This window comes from Panthera onca, chromosome F2, assembly GCF_046562875.1.
Source record: "Panthera onca isolate mPanOnc1 chromosome F2, mPanOnc1 haplotype 2, whole genome shotgun sequence".
Taxonomy (NCBI): Eukaryota; Metazoa; Chordata; class Mammalia; order Carnivora; family Felidae; genus Panthera; species Panthera onca.
The window spans coordinates 17,145,801-17,166,497 of NC_138356.1; the positions used below are offsets into that span (position 1 = coordinate 17,145,801).

Consider the following 20,697-nt stretch of genomic DNA (forward strand, 5'->3'; position numbering starts at 1 on the left):
GAGACATAAGTGACGCACTAAAGAGAAATAACATACGCATAATTGGTATTCCAGAGGAGGAAGAGAGAGGGAAAGGTGCTGAAGGTGTACTTGAAGAAATAATAGCTGAGAACTTCCTGGATCTGGGGAAGGAAAAAGGCATTGAAATCCAAGAGGCACAGAGAACTCCCTTCAGAAGTAACTTGAATCGATCTTCTGCACGACATATCATAGTGAAACTGGCAAAATACAAGGATAAAGAGAAAATTCTCAAAGCAGCTACAGATAAACGTGCTCTAACATACAAAGGGGGACCTATAAGACTCGTGACTGATCTCTCTACTGAAACTTGGCAGGCCAGAAAGGAATGGCAGGAGATCTTCAATGTGATGAACAGAAAAAAATATGCAGCCGAGAATCCTTTATCCAGCAAGTCTGTCATTTAGAATAGAAGGAGAGATAGAGGTCTTCCCAACAAAAACTGAAGGAATTCGTTACCACTAAACCAGCCCTACAAGAGATGCTAAAGGGGATCCTGTGAGACAAAGCACCAGAGACATCGCCACAAGCATGAAACCTACAGACATCACAATGACTCTAAGCCCATATCTTTTAATAATAACACTGAATGTAAACGGACTAAATGCGCCAACCAAAAGACATAGGGTATCAGAATGGATAAAAAAACAAGACCCATCTATTTGCTGTCTACAAGAGACTCATTTTAGACCTGAGGACACCTTCAGATTGAGAGTGAGGGGATGGAGAACTATTTATCATGCTCCTGAAAGCCAAAAGAAAGCTGGAGTAGCCATACTTATATCAGACAAACTAGACTTTAAATTAAAGGCTGTAACAAGAGATGAAGAAGGGCATTATATAATAATTACAGGGTCTATCCATCAGGAAGAGCTAACAATTATAAATGTCTATACACCGAATACAGGAGCCCCCAAATATATAAAACAATTACTCACAAATATAAGCAACCTTATTGATAAGAATGTGGTAATTGCAGGGGACTTTAACGCCCCACTTACAGAAATGGATAGATCATCTAGACACACGGTCAATAAAGAAACAAGGGCCCTGAATGATACATTGGATCAGATGGACTTGACAGATATATTTAGAACTCTGCATCCCAAAGCAACAGAATATACTTTCTTCTCGAGTGCACATGGAACATTCTCCAAGATAGATCACATACTGGGTCACAAAACAGCCCTTCATAAGTATACAAGAATTTACATCATACCATGCATACTTTCAGACCACAATGCGATGAAGCTTGAAATCAACCACAGGAAAAAGTCTGGAAACCTCCAAAAACATGGAGGTTAAAGAACACCCTACTAAAGAATGAATGGGTCAACCAGGCAATTAGAGAAGAAATTAAAAAATATATGCAAACAAATGAAAATGAAAATACAACAATCCAAACCCTGTGGGATGCAGCGAAGGCAGTCCTGAGAGGAAAATACATTGCAATCCAGGCCTATCTCAAGAAACAAGAAAAATCCCAAATACAAAATCTAACAGCACACCTACAGGAAACAGAAGCAGAACAGCAAAGACAGCCTAAACCCAGCAGAAGAAGAGAAATCATAAAGATCAGAGCTGAAATAAACAATATAGAATCTAAAAAAACTGTAGAGCAGATCAACGAAACCAAGAGTTGGTTTTTTGAAAAAATAAACAAAATTGATAAACCTTTAGCCAGGCTTCTCAAAAAGAAAAGGGAGATGACTCAAATAGATAAAATCATGAATGAAAGTGGAATTATTACAACCAATCCCTCAGAGATACAAGCAATTATCAGGGAATACTATGAAAAATTATATGCCAACAAAATGGACAACCTGGAAGAAATGGACAAATTCCTAAACATCCACACGCTTCCAAAACTCAATCAGGAGGAAATAGAAAGCTTGAACAGACCCATAACCAGCGAAGAAATTGAATCAGTCATCAAAAATCTCCCAACAAATAAGAGTCCAGGACCAGATGGCTTCCCAGGGGAGTTCTACCAGACTTTTAAAGCAGAGATAATACCTATCCTTCTCAAGCTATTCCAAAAAATAGAAAGGGAAGGAAAACTTCCAGACTCATTCTATGAAGCCAGTATTACTTTGATTCCTAAACCAGACAGAGACCCAGTAAAAAAAGAGAACTACAGGCCAATATCCCTGATGAATATGGATGCAAAAATTCTCAATAAGATACTAGCAAATCGAATTCAACAGCATATAAAAAGAATTATTCACCATGATCAAGTGGGATTCATTCCTGGGATGCAGGGCTGGTTCAATATTCGCAAATCAATCAATGTGATACATCACGTTAATAAAAGAAAAGATAAGAACCATATGATCCTGTCAATCGATGCAGAAAAGGCCTTTGACAAAATTCAGCAACCTTTCTTAATAAAAACCCTCGAGAAAGTCGGGATAGAAGGAACATACTTAAAGATCATAAAGGCCATTTATGAAAAGCCCACAGCTAACATCATCCTCAAATGGGGAAAAACTGAGAGCTTTTTCCCTGAGATCAGGAACACGACAGGGATGTCCACTCTCACCGCTGTTGTTTAACATACTGTTGGAAGTTCTAGCATCAGCAATCAGACAACAAAAGGAAATCAAAGGCATCAAAATTGGCAAGATGAAGTTAAGCTTTCACTTTTTGCAGATGACATGACATTATACATGGAAAATCCGATAGACTCCACCAAAAGTCTGCCAGAACTGATACATGAATTCAGCAAAGTCGCAGGATACAAAATCAATGTACAGAAATCAGTTGCATTCTTATACACTAATAATGAAGCAACAGAAAGACAAATAAAGAAACTGATCCCATTCATAATTGCACCAAGAAGCATAAAATACCTAGGAATAAATCTAACCAAAGATGTAAAAGATCTGTATGCTGAATACTATAGAAAGCTTATGAAGGAAATTGAAGAAGATACAAAGAAATGGAAAAACATTCCATGCTCATGGATTGGAAGAATAAATATTATTAAAATGTCAATACTACCCAAAGCTATCTACACATTCAATGCAATCCCAATCAAAATTGCACCAGCATTCTTCTCGAAACTAGAACAAGCAATCCTAAAATTCATAAGGCCCGAATAGCCAAAGTAATTTTGAAGAAGAAGACCAAAGCAGGAGGCATCACAATCCCAGACTTTAGCCTCTACTACAAAGCTGTAATCATCAAGACAGCGTGGTATTGGCACAAAAATAGATGCATAGACCACTGGAATAGAATGGAAACCCCAGAACTAGACCCACAAACGTATGGCCAACTAATCTTTGACAAAGCAGGAAAGAATATCCAATGGAATAAAGACAGTCTCTTCAGCAAGTGGTGCTGGGAAAACTGGACAGCGACATGCAGAATGATCCTGGACTACTTTCTTACACCATACACAAAAATAAACTCAAAATGGATGAAAGACCTAAATGTAAGACAGGAAGCCATCAAAATCCTCGAGGAGAAAGCAGGCAAAAACCTCTTTGATCTTGGCCACAGCAACTTCTTACTCAACACGTCTCTGGAAGCAAGGGAAACAAAAGCAAAAATGAACTATTGGGACCTGATCAAAATAAAAATCTTCTGCACAGCTAAGGAAACAATCAGCAAAACTAAAAGGCAACCGACAGAATAGGAGAAGATATTTGCAAATGACATATCAGACAAAGGGCTAGTATACAAAATCTATAAAGAGCTCACCAAACTCCACACCTGAAAAACAAATAACCCAGTGAAGAAATGGGCAGAAAACATGAATAGACACTTCTCTAAAGAAGACATCCAGACGGCCAACAGGCACATGAAAAGATACTCAACATCGCTCCTCATCAGGGAAATACAAATCAAAACCACACTCAGATATCACCTCACGCCAGTCAGAGTGGCTGAAATGAACAAATCAGGAGACTATAGATGCTGGAGAGGATGTGGAGAAACAGGAACCCTCTTGCACTGTTGGTGGGAATGCAAATTGGTGCAGCCACTCTGGAAAACAGTGTGGAGGTTCCTCAAAAAATTAAAAATAGACCTACCCTATGACCCAGCAGTAGCATTGCTAGGAATTTACCCAAGGGATACAGGAGTACTGATGCATAGGGGCACTTGTACCCCAATGTTTATAGCAGCACTCTCAACAATAGCCAAATTATGGAAAGAGCCTCAATGTCCATCAACTGATGAATGGATTAAAAAAATTGTGGTTTATATACACAATGGAGTACTACGTGGCAATGAGAAAGAATGAAATATGGCCCTTTGTAGCAACGTGGATGGAAGTGGAGAGTGTTATGCTAAGTGAAATAAGCCATACAGAGAAAGACAGATACCATGTGGTTTCACTCTTATGTGGATCCTGAGAAACTTAACAGAAACCCATGGGGGAGGGGAAGGAAAAAAAAAGAGGTTAGAGTGGAAGAGAGCCAAAGCATAAGAGACTCCTAAAAACTGAGAACAAACTGAGGATTGATGGGGGGTGGGAGGGAGGGCAGGGTGGGTGATGGATATTGAGGAGGGCACCTTTTGGGATGAGCACTGGGTGTTGTATAGAAACCAATTTGACAATAAACTTCATATATTGAAAAAAAACTATATTACAAAGCTATAGTAATCAAAACAGTATAGTACTAACATAAAAACAGACCTAGATCAATACAACAGAATCAAGACCCTATGCATATAGGGTCAACTAATACTTCACAAAAGAGCCAAGGGTATTCAATGAGGAAAAAACAGTCATTTCAATAAATAGTACTGGTAAAATTGGATATTCACATGCAAAAACAAGACACTAGACTTCTATCTTATACTGCTCACAAAAATTAACTTGAAATGGATTAAAGTCTTATATATGAGAAACTGTAAAACTCCTATAAGAAAACATAGGGAGAAAGCTCCTTGACATTGGTATTGGTAACAATTTTTGGGATACAACACCAAAAGCACAAACAACAAAAACAAAACTAAAATAAGTAGTACTATATCAAACTAAAAATCTTCAGTACAGCGAAAGAAACAATCAACAGAATGAAGAGGCATTCTATGGAATGGGAGAAAATATACGCAAATCATATACTAGATAAGGGGTTAATATCCAAAATATATGAAGAACTCATACAACTCAATAGCAAAATAATAATGATGATGATGATGATAGTAATAATCTGATTAAGAAATGGGCAGAATCTGAGTAGACATTTTTCTAAAAAAGACATACAAAGTGGCCAATAGTACATGGAAATGTACTCAACATCATTAATCATCAGAGAAATGCAAATAAAATGACAATGAGATACCATCTTACACGTTTAGAATGGCTATTAGCAAAAAGACAAGAGGTAACAAGTGCTGACATGGATGTGGAGAAAAGGAAACATTTGTGCACTGTTGGTGGAAATGTAAACTGGTGCAGCCACTACGGAAAACAGTCTAAGTCTCCTCCAAATATTAAAAAGAGAGCTATCATATGATCCAGCAATCCCACTTCTGGGCATATACCCTAAGAAAATAAAATCACTGTCTCAAAGAGATATCTGCTTCCTCCACCACCATGTTCATTGTGGCATTATTTACAATAACAAAAGCCTGGAAATAACCTAAGTGTCCAGTGACAGATGAATGGATAAAGATGTAGTACACCCCCACACACATACAGGAATATTACACAGTCATAAAAAGGAAGAAAATCCTGCCATTTGCAACAGGGATGGACCTTGAGGGCATTATGCTAAATGAAATAGGTCAGACAAGGCAAATAGTGTATGACCTTACTTATACATGGGGTCTAACAAAAGCCAAACTCATAGAAATAGAGATTAGAAAGGTAGTTGCCAGGGGCTGGGAATTGCAGGAAATGGAGAGATATTGGTCAAAGGGTATAAATTTCCAGTTATAAGATGAATAAGTTATATGGATCTAATATATAGCATAGTAACTATAGTTAACAATACTGTGCTACAAAGTTGGTAAGAGAGATCTTAAATGTTCTCATCACACATAGAAATACTGTAATTATGTGAGGTGATGGATATTTTAATTAACCTTATTATAGTAATCACTTTGCAAATCATCACATGGTACACTTTTTTTTTTAATATAATACTTTATTTTTTTTTAATTTACATCCAAATTAGTTAGCATATAGTGCAACAATGATTTCAGGAGTAGATTCCTTAATGCCCCTTACCCATTTAGCCTATCCCCCTCCCACACCCTCTCCAGTAACCCTCTGTTTGTTCTCCGTATTTATGAGTTTCTTATGCTTTGTCCCCCTCCATGTTTTTATATTATTTTTGTTTCCCTTCCCTTATGTTCATCTGTTTTGTCTCTTAAAGTCCTCATATGAGTGAAGTCATATGATATTTGTCTTTCTCTGACTAATTTCACTTAGCATAATACCCCCCAGTTCCATCCACGTAGTTGCAAATAGCAAGATTTCATTCTTTTTGATTGCCAAGTAATACTCCGTGTGTGTGTGTGTGTGTGTGTGTGTGTGTGTGTGTACATACCACATCTTCTTTATCCATTCATCCATCCATGGACATTTGGGCTCTTTCCATACTTTGGCTATTGTTATAGTGCTACTATAAACATGGGGGTGCATGTGTCCCTTCGAAACAGCACACCTGGATCCCTTGGATAAATACCTAGTACTGCAATTGCTGGGTCATAGGGTAGTTCTATTTTTAGTTTTTTGAGGAACCTCCATATTGTTTTCCAGTGTGGCTGCACCAGCTTGCATTCCCACCAACAATGCAAAAGAGATCCTCTTTCTCTGCATCCTCACCAACATCTGTTGTTGCCTAAGTTGTTAATGTTAGACATTTTGACAGGTGTGAGGTGGTATCTCATTGTAGTTTTGATTTGTATTTCCCTGATGATGAGTGACGTTGAGCATTTTTTCATGTGTCGGTTGGCCATCTGAATGTCTTCTTTGGAGAAGTGTCTATTCATGTCTTTTGCCCATTTCTTCACTGGATTATTTGTTTTTTGGGTGTTGACTTTGAGAAGTTCTTTATAGATTTTGGATACTAACCCTTTATCTGATATGTCATTTGCAAATATCTTCTCCCATTCTGTCGGTTGCCTTTTAGTTTTGCTGATTGTTTCCTTAGCTGTGCAGAAGATTTTTATTTTGATCAGGTCCCAATAGTTCATTTTTGCTTTTGTTTCCCTTGCTTCCAGAGACGTGTTGAGTAAGAAGTTGCTGTGGCCAAGATCAAAGAGGTTTTTGCCTGCTTTCTCCTCGAGGATTTTGATGGCTTCCTGTCTTACATTTAGGTCTTTCATCCATTTTGAGTTTATTTTTGTGTATGGTGTAAGAAAGTGGTCCAGGCTCATTCTGCATGTCGCTGTCCAGTTTTCCCAGCACCACTTGCTGAAGAGACTGTCTTTATTCCATTGGATATTCTTTCCTGCTTTGTCAGAGATTAGCTGGCCATACATTTGTGGGTCCATTTCTGGGTTCTCTATTCTGTTCCATTGATCTGAGTGTCTGTTCTTGTGCCAGGACCATACTGTCTTGATGATTACAGCTTTATAGTATAGCTTGAAGTCTGGGATTGTGATGCCTCCTGCTCTGGTTTCCTTTTTCAAGATCGCTTTGGCTATTCGGGGTCTTTTCTGGTTCCATACAAATTTTCTAGTTCTGTGAAGAAAGCTGGTGTTATTTTGATAGGGATTACATTGAATATGTAGATTTCTTTGGTTAGTATCGATATTTTAACAGTATTTTTTCTTCTTATCCAGGAGCATGGAATCTTTTTCCATTTTTTGTGTCTTCTTCAATTTCTTTCATAAGCTTTCTATAGTTTTCAGCGTATAGATTTTTCACCTCTTTGGTTAGATTTATTCCTAGGTATTTTACGGTTTTTTTGTGCAACTGTAAATGGGATTGATTCCTTGATTTCTCTTTCTGTCACTTCATTGTTGGTGTATAGGAATACAACCGATTACTGTGCATTGATTTTTATATCCTGCAACTTTGCTGAATTCATGAATCAGTTCCAGCAGTTTGTTGGTGGAATCTTTAGGGTTTTCCATATAGAGTATCATGTCATCTGTGAAGAGTGAAAGTTTGACCTCCTCCTGGCTGATTTGGATGCTTTTTATTCCTTTGTGTTGTCTGATTGCTGAGGCTAGGACTTCCAATAGTATGCTGAATAACAGTGGTGAGAGTGGACATCCCTATCTTGTTCCTGACCTTAGGGGGAAAGCTCTCAGTTTTTTCCCATTGAGGATGATATTAGCGTTTGGTCGTTCATACATGGCTTTCATGATATTGAGGTATGCTCCTTCTATCTCTACTTTCTTGAGGGTTTTTATCAAGAAAGGATGCTGTATTTTGTCAAATGCTTTCTCTGCATCTATTGAGAGGATCATATGGTTCTTGTCCTATCTTTTACTGATCTGATCATCACATGGTACACTTTCAACTTACACAATATTGTATGTCAATTATATCTCAATACAACTGGAAAAGAAAAGCCCTCACAGCAACTCTCTGAACCTTTGTACTCACTCTATTAGAAAAGAAACTGATGGCTTATTTGCCAAATGCACATATGGTCAGTAGGTGGCAGAGCCAGCAGGCCAGCCTGGGTGTGTTCAATTCCTGGGCCCATATTCTTGCTAACTCACCTTTTACACCTTCAGGTCTTCAGAACACAGTCAAAAATAAAACTTTGAATGGAACAAAACTTAACTCTGTCCTCTTGGACTTCCAGCACAGAGCACATAAACTGATCTTACTGACATAACTGGAATCTCCCTCAATTGTCTCCTCCACCCCTGCCACCCCCAGTTGTTGACGCACATGGTGGGATGAGGCAAGGAGACTGTGTGGAAGCAGAGAATGAAGCAGCTCCAAAGAGATGAAAATAACTTCCCTGTACCAAAGTAAACCTCCAGCATATTGGACCCTGTGGGGATACTTGCACTGCCGCAATGGAACAGCTGTCCCCACAGGCTCCTGTCCCCACACTTTCTACAGACTATGCAGAAATGACACAGGTTCCTATATGCCTCACAAGGAAAGTAACCCAGCTCCCACCAGGCAAGTAAAGGCAAACATATGTCATGGGCTCCTACAGAAGTTAATCCTCCCACCAAGGCAAGATGCCAGACTGGACAGCAGTCCAGGGTTTGAGTCCCAAAGGTTTGCAGGAACTGGGTACATAAAGAGAGGAAGCTGAGACATGGCCTCAGCTGACCCCAGTGGACAGGACCAAACAGATATTTTTTTTAATTCACTTTTAATTCATGCATGTGGATAAAATAGTTATGGGCCCGGGAACATTTACCACACTGGAATCATAACACTTAATTAAAGCATTGTTGATCCTGCAGGAGAAGCTGGAGGCACTAAAGGAGGAGAAGAGCTTGCATCTCCTTTGCTTAAAGCCTTTCAGTGGCTTACATTCTCTTTGGGAGGAAGTCCCAGCATCTTGGCCTGCACAATGTGGCTCCTACCCTAACCTCAAGCCACCCCGTGCCCATGCTCCTGAGCTTCCATATATGTCCTAACACATCTTGCTCTCCTGTCTACAAAGTAGTTGTGCCTGTACCCAGAACATTACCTCCATGCCCGCCTTACCAGCTGACAGCTGCTTGTCATTCACATCTCTACTTACCACCTCCTCCTGGAGCCCTCTGAGCTCCCCCCATGTGCAGGTCAGACACTTCTAAGTTCTCTCCTAACACCTCTGCTCCCTACTGAAGCACTCATGCTGATGGAAATTGCTTGTTACCAGACAGAAAGCTCCCTGAGGGTAGGAGCCAGATCACTGTGTCATTACTGTGCATCAAGTGAGCAATATCATACTGAAAACACAAATTAATAAATGAATGGAGTAAATGAATTTAGGGATAAAGCTTGGTTTATTCTCTCTGCCTCTGAGAGGTCTCTTCCATCTGCTCTAAAAATGGATCCCTCTCATCTTGTTGGCAGGTCTGTCCAAGCAGGGAGTGCCAAGCCAAGGATCCACTCAAATTCTTTGAGTTTTGACTGTCTCCCACTAAAAATATAATCCATAAACCCAGGCCAAGGTTCCATCCATCAGACACCAAAGGCCAAGCCTGACATCATCAATAACAGGGCTGATCTTGCCGTCAGCACCAGGAAATGAAGAGTGATATAGGCCCAGTAGCTCAGGGACACCAGCAGCTGTACCAGCTCTGATGGATTGCCTTGGATGCACAAAGAGCATGCCTAAGAAGCAAAGAGGTCTCCTGTGCAGCAAGATGAGAACTGCACGGATATGAAGCTTAGCTTCCCACAGGTTGAGAGAAATTTGTAAACTGCTACTTTGTCATTTAGATGTATATGCATTTTTCATCTGGATTAAAGATACACTACATTTTCTTTACAAACAAAACCATGCTGCCAATTAACAACGACTGCTCAGGAAATGGAAACCCAATGTAGATTCCTTATAATACTACAGCAGTGGAGTAAGCTGTCTCTTTATTAAGGTTAATCTAATTAGACTGGAGACTGTTTTGGCATTTTTCCGCCTTTGGAGTTGTTAGACAATGTGCCAGTGAACCCAACTGTGGCAGCCACCCTTGCACAAACTCTACACCAGAGGACTCACACCCAACATCCTCCGCAACCTTGAAAAGTGGTCCAGAGAAGATACCCTTTAGGCTCTTCACCAAGTTCTCAACAGTCTCCCTTCCCCAGAAAACATCCTCTGCCAAGCTAGACATTCAGGCATATTTGTACTCTGCGCCCTACCCTCCTGGCTACAGGTGACCTGTGTTGGGCCAGAGCTGGATATTTGGAATTGGGGCTAAGAGTGTCCAGTTTTAATCTGGGCTGGTCCCTTGAGAAGACAATGTCCAAGGGCCTTGAGGAGAGCCATTTTCAGCCAATTTCTGAGGAGCAGAGCAAGCCAGTGTGTGGAAAAAAGAAGCTGGAAGCAGCTGTGTAAGTAACAGTGACAAGAGAGGGACCTGCTGGGTTCCCTCACCTAGACCCACACTGCTCCCTTTCTCTAACACTTTCCCTCCTGGTCTAGATTCCTGTCCATTGTAAATGAATTACTGGACACCCTCAGACTCCATGGAGATCTGCTTCTGCCTGACTGATCCTCCTTGACTTGAATGAAAGCTGGATCAGAAGAGCATCAATTTCGGTACTATACCACATTTACCTCCCCAGATCACGAGTGCACAGACACATTGCTTCCCCAGCACTTGGATGTGCTCAACACCTATTTACTGAATGAGTAATGATATCATCTTACTTGAAGGCCTCTCAGTGGAGGCTGCTCATTCACTTGCTTCCCACACACCATGAAGACAGGTGGACATTCTTCCTTTCCTACTTACTACTGCTGCTTCCGACACCACTCCTCCTCCCTTATAAAAACACAAACCCAAACAAAAAGCCAGCAGCAGCTATTCCTCTCCAAGGTGTGTGACATCACAGTCATCCACCCATCTCAGCTGCATTTCTCAAATGAGTTCTCCCCATCTTACATTGGACCTTCATCGGCCCATAGTCTAATTCCAATCATCAGTAATTCTTCCTCAGAGTTACACAGAATCCATTTTGGGGTAACATTTGGGAATGGCTTGGTGAGAAGTGATATCTGGTTCAGGGTAGCTACATGGCTGAGATTTCATATGCTAAGTAAAGAGGAGAATTGAGTCAATTCTGGTCAGTTTGGCTCATGAAAGCAGCTAAACTAGAATGTACCCTAGTAGAGTGCCTTAATTCCTCACTAAAATTGAACTGAGTGGACATTACAGCTTTTGGCAGTTCTCTAAGACAATTTATTAGGCACCATGAATAATATCCCGGATTCTTTATATTCTATCAGCACCAAAACATAACATCATTCATTTATTCCCCACTGTACAGAGTCAGGATAAAGAAGATGCCTCAGGAATGACAACAGCTGTTGGTGGGGTGATCCAGTCTCCCTTTATAAGGCCCTCATAACCTGTATATGACTCAATTATCTCTGAGCAATTAAATCCTAATGGGAAGAAGTACTGCAAAGAAAACTGCAATTATACACATGTGTATAACTGAGCCTGCACCTCACTTCAACCCCCTTTTATTTCTTGGTCTCTGTGTAACATAAGAGCTGTGTATGTAGAAAGCAATAGAGTTTCCTCCCACACAGTCACAGAGCAGGTCAGTAGTGTGATTCCCTGCTTGAAGCAGAAGCTGTGGGAGGAAAAGCTGTATACCCAACATGGCAGGTAGGATACAATTTCACATGTTTTCCAGGGCCCTAGCATAACCTCAAGAAAGTAAGGAGTTGAAATTGTTTGGTACTTGAAAATCAGTCTCTTTGGTATCCAACTACTGCCCACTTCTTTCTAAGCAAGGAGATCATGCAGATGGGTAAGAGAAGACATAGGAGGCCCTGACTGGTAAAAGTGACAATTTACATGGGGCCAAGCAATACCCTTGACCAAATCCAGATACCTCCAAGGAAGCTCCAATGATAGTTGGGTACACAGGTCTACAGAGTCACACCCATCAATCAGCATGTGGGCACATAGAACAGTAGTAATGACCCATTCTAAGATTCTGCCCAGGAGGGTCTGGCCTCTAGGTGCTCAGACCAGAGTAACATGCACCACACACACACACACACACACACACACACCCTGTTCTTGCCTCCTGAACCTGAAGCAGTTCCTGTGTGTGGTGCTATGGTACATAGGAAGAAGTCCTGGATAGTCACGGGTAGATGAGATGGCAGTGATGTTTCACATCCTCTTACTCATTGGTCTTGGTTGTTGCCTAAACCGTCAAGCTCAAAACTTATAATCAAATGACAAAATTATCTAAATCATGTATATCTTACTTTCCATTTCAACGTATCATATTAATTATATGCCATTGTATAGCTCTAAAGCATGAGATTGGCCCCCCAAATCTTTAAGGTTCCAATTGAGCATCTTAGGAAATATCAACCAAAACAGATAATATGCTGCATGAGATTCTTTTTCCAATTCAGATCCTCAACAAGACATTCAACCAAGCATGTGAGCATGTCTAAATTTGTCATTCATGGCCATGCTGCAAGCTGACTTCAGATGACTAATTACCGAGCCTTCCCTCATCGACCTTCTCCCAGGCTGTCCCCCCCTTCCAAGCTACATCTCTTGGCGCTTCCGTGCCCACTATTCCTGCCAGTCATCTCACTCCATTCCTCCACACTGTGCCAAAGAGAGGTCCTGGCCCCCTCCCCTGACAAAACATCAATTATCACTAAATTACAACGTCTCTGACACCAACCAAACTAGATATTTCAGACCTAAATTTTTTCTTTTTTTTTAATTTTTTTTTTTCAACGTTTATTTATTTTTGGGACAGAGAGAGACAGAGCATGAACGGGGGAGGGACAGAGAGAGAGGGAGACACAGAATCGGAAACAGGCTCCAGGCTCTGAGCCATCAGCCCAGAGCCTGACGCGGGGCTCGAACTCACGGACCGTGAGATCGTGACCTGGCTGAAGTCGGACGCTTAACCGACTGTGCCACCCAGGCGCCCCAGACCTAAATTTTTTCTAGGAAGCTTGAGGCAAATTTATCAGACAGTTGCCAAAGTTTATGCTTCACTTAGAGGCAGCAACACACAGTCTGATTGAACCATTCCAGAAAGATGATCTGGTCATTCAAAAACCTGACTGTCAAGGGCTGAATTCAGGCAAGATTGGATTGGGGAAATGACATAGTTGATGGGAGAAACGAGAAACCTATAGGAGCAGCAAGACTTCCCCCCTCATAGAAAAGAGAGGGGGACCAGAGAGAAGCTTACAGTAGGTATTTGGAAAGTTTAGAGTTCTGTTTTAAAGCCTTATGTCTTATTCAAAACCATTTGATGAATTAGGTTTTTTTTTAATTTTTTTAATGTTTATTTATTATTGAGAGACAGAGAGAGGCAGAGCAGGAGCATGGGAGGGGCAGAGAGAGGGGAGACACAGAATCTGAAGCAGGCTCCAGGCTCTGAGGTGTCTGCACAGAGTCCAACCTGGGGCTCAAACTCACAAACCACAAGATCATGACCTGAGCCAAAGTCGGACACTTAACCAATTGAGCCACCCAGGTGCCCCTTGATGAATTAGTTTTTATATAAACTGATATCTTCTTAGCTTTAGATTAAAATAATGTGCACAGCAATATTCACTTTAGCATTGTTTGTAATGAAAAACTGGAAGTCTATATATGAGAGAACATAGTTAAAATAAGGTGACTTCACTCAATGGAATACTGACATAATTAAAACAAGGATTCTGAAAAGAATGTTATACTATGGAAAAGGCTTAAGATGAAATGCTAAGTCAAATGACAAAGGGAACCAAAGAATGCATAATATATGTTATGATTTCACATTTTAAAATATAGTCTGGCACATAGTTCACCGCAACACATATGGTGGGTATGTTTAGGTAGTGGGAGTATAGACTTCTTTCCTTTTTTCTATATACCTGTGTTTTCCAAATCTAATGAACATGTACATTTTTTAATGAACATATTTTATAATAGATACTTATTTTAAAATATAAGTAAGTGGCCTCAGAGGACACTAAAAATTACATGGAATCAGAAAAAAGTAGGTAAGAAAATCACTATATGAAACTAAGCCGGTCATCCAATGAAAGATGAGGGAAAGCTGAAGTGACTTAGAAGCTACTAGGGCAAGTGCCCTCTGGAAAAAAAAGAAATCATGAGACTTTATGCTGTGGATATGACCCCACATTTTTCCTTTCTCTCCTTTGCTTTATTACAGGGAAATAAAGGATCACACAACACTTATCTTCTGAGAACTAGAAGCAGACCATTGGAAGCCTGCCTTCACCTGGTCCATTTTTAATTTTTGACTCCTCTCCTACTTACAAGGGTTTTAGCACACTTTCTGCTCTGAAACTCTTGGGAACTACAGTCAGACCCCAGGCACCATACACATCCTTAAAGAGCTGCAATTCCAGAGAAGGTTTCCAATCCCTAAAAAAGACTGCATTCCTGCATACTATCATCTCTCTGGGGACAAATTTCAACTTTATCTTATTCATTACTGCAACCCCAATGCCTAGCATAGTACATGGTACCAAAGGATGCTTCAAGCAATTTGTTGAATGGTTTTTAAATATTTTCTTATAATCAGGATTAGCCCTAGTAGAAACTGAAGTGAGTTTAAATTAGTAAAAATTATATTTTATCATATTTAGGCACTGGGCTTTTTAAATTTGTTATGACTATATGTTTTTTGGACAAATAACTGTACTCTTTTAATTAGTTTTAAAATTGGCCAAATTAACATGTGGTGTCACCTTTAACACAGTTATTTACACACAAGAGAAAGAAGCCAAAGCCAGACACTACCAGCCACCTAGTGCAACTTATGTGGATCACAGACAAATTACAAAGGAGGAAATCAACAGCCTCTGGAACATTACCCTGGCAAACCTGAACCCATGGAGTGATGGCGCTTGTTCCATGAGGAGTTGATCCTAACCACTGCCGGAAAGCGTACCTGTGGGACAGCCATTTGGTACCAGCGCTGGGAGGAAAACAGGAGCAGCCATGTTGAAACGTCACAACTGGTGACTGGACCAGGAGAACTGGTGTTGGCAAGAGTCTCCAATGATGCTGTGTCTGATGCACTTTGCAGGTGCCACCTGTCAAAAATTGAGAGCCCAATTCAATCAAAGTTGGTTTTGTGCTACATTTCCTATAGTTAGTTTACAACATGTCTCTGATTCTTATGCTACACAGACAAGAAAATTCAAAGATTACACTGGCTCCTTCATATCCGGTCAAGTTCTTCAGCTCTCAGTCATATTCTCTATGAAGGGCTCTGTGGATTCTTTAGAATGAATACAAAATAATAAAATAATAACAATAATAGTAATAATAATAGTTATAATAATAATAATGATAATAGTGCTTTAAATAAGTGAAGTTCTGGCAGGTTTCAAGTGCTTTCCCATTCAGTATCAGAACCTCTTATTAATTTTCACAGTCAGAATTAAGAAACAAACAGAAAAACCTTTAAGGAAATGGAATTAGAGTTTAGCAAAGAGCCACACAATAATATCTTTCAAATGTAGGAATGGCTTTCACACAGCGAGAAGCTACTTTTCATTTAACAAAGAACAAGGAGAGCCTGGTTTTAGTTGAAACCTGAGGAATTTAGGTTAGATAATATGTTAACTTTTGTTCTCTGGTATTCTTTCCCAGGAACTGTTTTTTAGGTAGGGTAGATACTCATCTTGCTGAGATGCTTTTAAATTTAACCTGAATGTAAAAGATGTAGCAGATGGTCTTTTAAAGACTCTCCATATTCAAGAAGCTGGACATTTAAGAGCTTCAAAAGGAAATTGTACTTTGTCATTTGAGGGCCAATTCAATTCTAACAAACATTTCTGAAACACTTGACACATTATTTTCCTATAGGCAATGACCTAATAGCTTTCTCATCCATTTAAACCTAGTGATTGATTTCCTCTCCGAGTTACTGACTACTGTCTACTTTTCTTTCAACTGTTCTCACCTGTTTCCTCTGACCTTTTCATCCCATCCAAGTCCCTATGAACTCACACTATGTTCTCTGCAATAAAGAAGGGACTTTCCTCTTAAACCATACAGTCCTCTAAGAAAAGGAGTATTATTAACCAAAAGGTCTTGTTCAAATTCCAACAGGGGAAACTGTATTTTGCCACCATATAATTACCCATCATTTATTTAGAAATACTATTTAATATCCCATTCAAAATAAAACCTGTTGCAGAGAAGGCTGCCTCAGAGGGGGCCTGTCTTTTCTAGCACAGAGGAGATGATGTTTCAGAGATGTATGACTAATACTCCTGGGGCAGGAGCCGAGTACATTGGGATCCTTTGGGAATAAAGGTACCTCCAAAGGATCAAAATGATTTTTATTTTATGCGTGAAGTAGACAATCCCATTAGACAGATTTTTTTTTTTTCCCTCCAGCATTTTGCAGCATCTTCTGAGATTCAGACTCAAGCCAAGAACTGCTTGGTAATATCGTGTGGATGACGCATTACACGGAGATGACTCTGTGACATCATACCGTCTTGTTCTCAGTAGAGCAACCTGATGTGCCTGCCCTGTACACCCCAGTTCTGTGAGTCACTGCATGATATATTGTCCAGGAAATGCAAAATGATGCTCTTCTTAAAAACTCACGATTAAAAAATTGAGGCTTCCGGCTAGGGAATGTAGAGTGAAAAAAGTTAACTCTCTGGAGGGGCAAGTTCTCATTTCTGTTTTTCTTTTCATTATTGTTTAAGATCCTATAGGGGATTGTAGTTTATAAATAAGTATAACAGGTGGTTATTTTCTTTGGTGTTTTATTGTTACAGAAATGAAGTTTATTTTCCACCAACCAGAACTTCCCACAATGAACAGCTATGCCACTCTTCATCCTAGGAAGCTTTACCATCAAAAATGAATACTGGAGCACCTGGGTGGCTCAGTCAGTTAAGTGTCCGACCCTTGGTTTCCACTCAGGTCATGATCTGATGGCTTTATGAGTTTGAGCCCTGCATCAGGATTCTCTCTCTCTGCCCCTCCCCTACTCGTGCTGTCTCTGTCTCTCTTAAAATAAATAAATAAACTTAAAAAGAAAGACTTAATATCTATATATGTATTATGGATACTGAAGACAATTGACTAAGCATACTCATGCCTGAAGAATTCTGCAATACAAAGCAATCCTGATACATACAAACTTACAGTGAATTTTAGCAATAAATTAAAAAGGATAATCTACTAAAGAGAAAATTAAAATTTGGCCTTATCCAAATACCTCCAATCTGAATCAAAAAATCATGTGCTGAACCCCAAACAGAGAGAATTCGAGGTTTAAAAATCTTTTCTTCTTCTGTCTCCACCCTGCAAATTTCAGTAAATAAAATAATTGGTGAACCAAAGATTCAGTGAACAAAAAATGCAGGGAAAAACAGAAACAGCAGAGATTAATCAAGCCAAGATGTTAACAAGGACAGAATCTCTTTCTGGCAAGGCTGACCTTTCCAATCCAGTACATTGTACTCGTCACTCCTGAAGCTTAAAACATCAGGACAGCCAGACAAATAGCAAGAGCCCAGACCCCCAGGGTTCAAAAGCAATCAGGCAGAGAGCACACATTAACTACCTTTCCTTGCCTCAAAACCACCATTCATCTCCTGTTAGAAATGCACTGTTGGGGCGCCTGGGTGGCTCAGTCGGTTGGGCGTCTGACTTCGGCTCAGGTCATGATCTCACTGTTCGTGAGTTCGGGCCCCACGTTGGTCTCTGTGCTGACAGCTCAGAGCCTGGAGCCTGCTTTCGATTCTGTGTCTCCCTCTCTCTCTGCTCCTCCCCTGCTCATGCTCTGTCTCTCTCTGTCTCAAAAATAAATAAAAACATTAAAAAAATTTAAAAAAAAAAAAAAAAAAAGAAATGCACTGTTACTGAGAGGGCAGCATCATTTGGGGCTATGGATGCTACCAGTTTGATTTGGACCAATGTCTAGTTAAATCCCAAGGAAGGATTCAAGAGCCCATGAAGGTGTGGGTTCCATGGAGGAGGGATCACTCCAGGTAGTCACTTCACAGTTAAAGAAACCCCTGGAACTGCTATTGGATTTGGAGGTTAGGCAACCAGGCAGAACCCGAAGGACCCAAAGGACCCAGACACTCTAATACCTCCCCTAGGAATTTTAGTTCTCTCTGTGCCACAGCCCATTTATCTAAGCATGTCTTTTGAAGGAGTCTTTTTTTGGCAGATTTCAGGATTTTTCATATAGACAATTATGTCATCTACATAGAGATATAGCATTTCTTCATTTCCAATATGTATGCCTTTTATTTCCTTTTCTTGCTTTTTGCACTAGCTAGAATTTACAACACTATGCTAAATAAGAGTGGTGAGAGCTCATATCCTTGCCTTTTTCCCACGTTTAGGGGGAAAGCATACAGTCTTTCACTATTAACTTTGATGTTGGCTTTAGGATTTTGTAGATTCATTTTATCAAGCTGAGGAATTCCCCACTAGTACTGTTTTTTTCTGAGAGGGCTTTTGTTAATTTAAAAAAATGTTGATTTGGGGGGCATCTGGGTGGCTCAGTCTGTTAAGCGTCTGAGTCTTGATTTGGGTTCAGGTCGTGGTCCCAGGATTGTGGGATCAAGCCCCACATCAGGCTCCATGCTGATCCTGCTTGGGATTCTCTCTCTCCCTCTGCCCCTCTCCCCTGCTTGCACACTCTGAAATTTAAAAAAAAAAAAAATTTTATGTTGTTTTTTTTTATTTGCATCTACTGATATGATCATGTGATTTTTCTTCATTAGCTTGTTAAATATGGTGGATTACATTATATGATTTTCAAATATTAAACCAGTCTTGAATAACTAGAATAAGCCCCATTTGGTTGTGGTGCATAACTGTTTTTATGGAATGCCAAATTCTCCTTCCAACATTCTATTAAGACTTTATGTCTATATTCATAGTGCAAATAGGTCCATAGTTTTCTTTTTCTTTTTTGCACAATCTTTGTCTGATTTTAGTAGCAGGTATATTGGCTTCACAAAATAAATTGGAAGTGTTCCCTTCTATTTTTGAAAAGATTTGTAGAATTGGCATTAATTCTTTAAACACTTGTTAGTATTCTCTAGTGAAAACTTCTGGATCTGGAGATTTATTTTAGGAGGTTATTAATTATGAATTAAAATTCCTGAATAGTTATAGGGACTTTCATATTGGGCCTTGTCTATTTCATATTGGGTGAGTTGTGGTAGTTTGTATTTTTCAAGGAATTGGTCTATTTCACCTAAATTGTCAAATGTATGTATGTAGACTTGTTATTAGTCCTTTATTATCCTTTTAATTTTTGCAGGACCTTTAGTAATATTTCTTGTTTCAGGGCACCTGGGTGGCTCAGTCAGTTAAGCATACCAACTCTTGATTTTGGCTCAGGTCATGATCTCACAATTCGTGAGATTGAGCCCCACATCTGGCTCTGCGCTGACAGCATGGAGCCTGCTTGGGATTCTCTCTTTCCCTCTCTCTGCCTCTCCCCTGCTCACTCTCTCCCTCTGTCTATATCTCTCAAAATAAATAAATACAATAAGTAAAATGTAAAAACTTAAAAAAATATTTTTTGTTTCATTCCTGCTCTTGGTAATTTGCATCTTCTGTTTTTTCTTTATTAATCTTGCTGGACATTTGTCAATTTTAACTTTTTGTTCCATTAGTTTTCTCTTCTTTTGTTTTTAATCTCATTGATTTCTCTATTCTTATCTTTGTTACCCACTCCCTATGCTTGCTTTGGACTTATTTTGCTTTTTTTCTGGGTTCATGAGGTTGAGAACTTATATTGTTGATTTGAGACTTTTCCTCTTTTTTTTTCCTTAGAATCATTGTTAGTATTTTATTTTAGTTTGTTTTTCATTTTATTTAAATCCAAGTTAGTTAACATATACTGTAATAATGGTTTCAGGAGTAGAATTTAGTGATTCATCCCTTATATATAGCACCCAGTGCTCATCCCAACAAGTGCCTTCCTTAATGCCTATCATCCATTTAGCCAACATCCCCCCATCCAACACCCCTCCAGCAACCCTTAGTTTGTTCTCTGTATTCAAGAATCTCTTAAGGTTTGCCTCCCTCTCTGTTTGTATCTTATTTTTCCTTCCCTTCCCCTATGTT

At 39.7% G+C, this 20,697-nt stretch overlaps 1 protein-coding gene across 9 annotated transcripts in view; it reads right to left on the bottom strand.

The window, feature by feature from the left end:
* CRH (corticotropin releasing hormone) overlaps positions 1-20,697 on the bottom strand; it is a 304,411-nt gene that overhangs the window by 83,122 nt on the left and 200,592 nt on the right. For all 9 annotated transcript variants that reach the window (XM_078441654.1, XM_078441652.1, XM_078441655.2 and 6 more), the window contains one exon: positions 15,521-15,665. The gene's annotated coding sequence lies outside the window, so the exon portion shown is untranslated. The remainder of the gene's footprint in view (positions 1-15,520; positions 15,666-20,697) is intronic.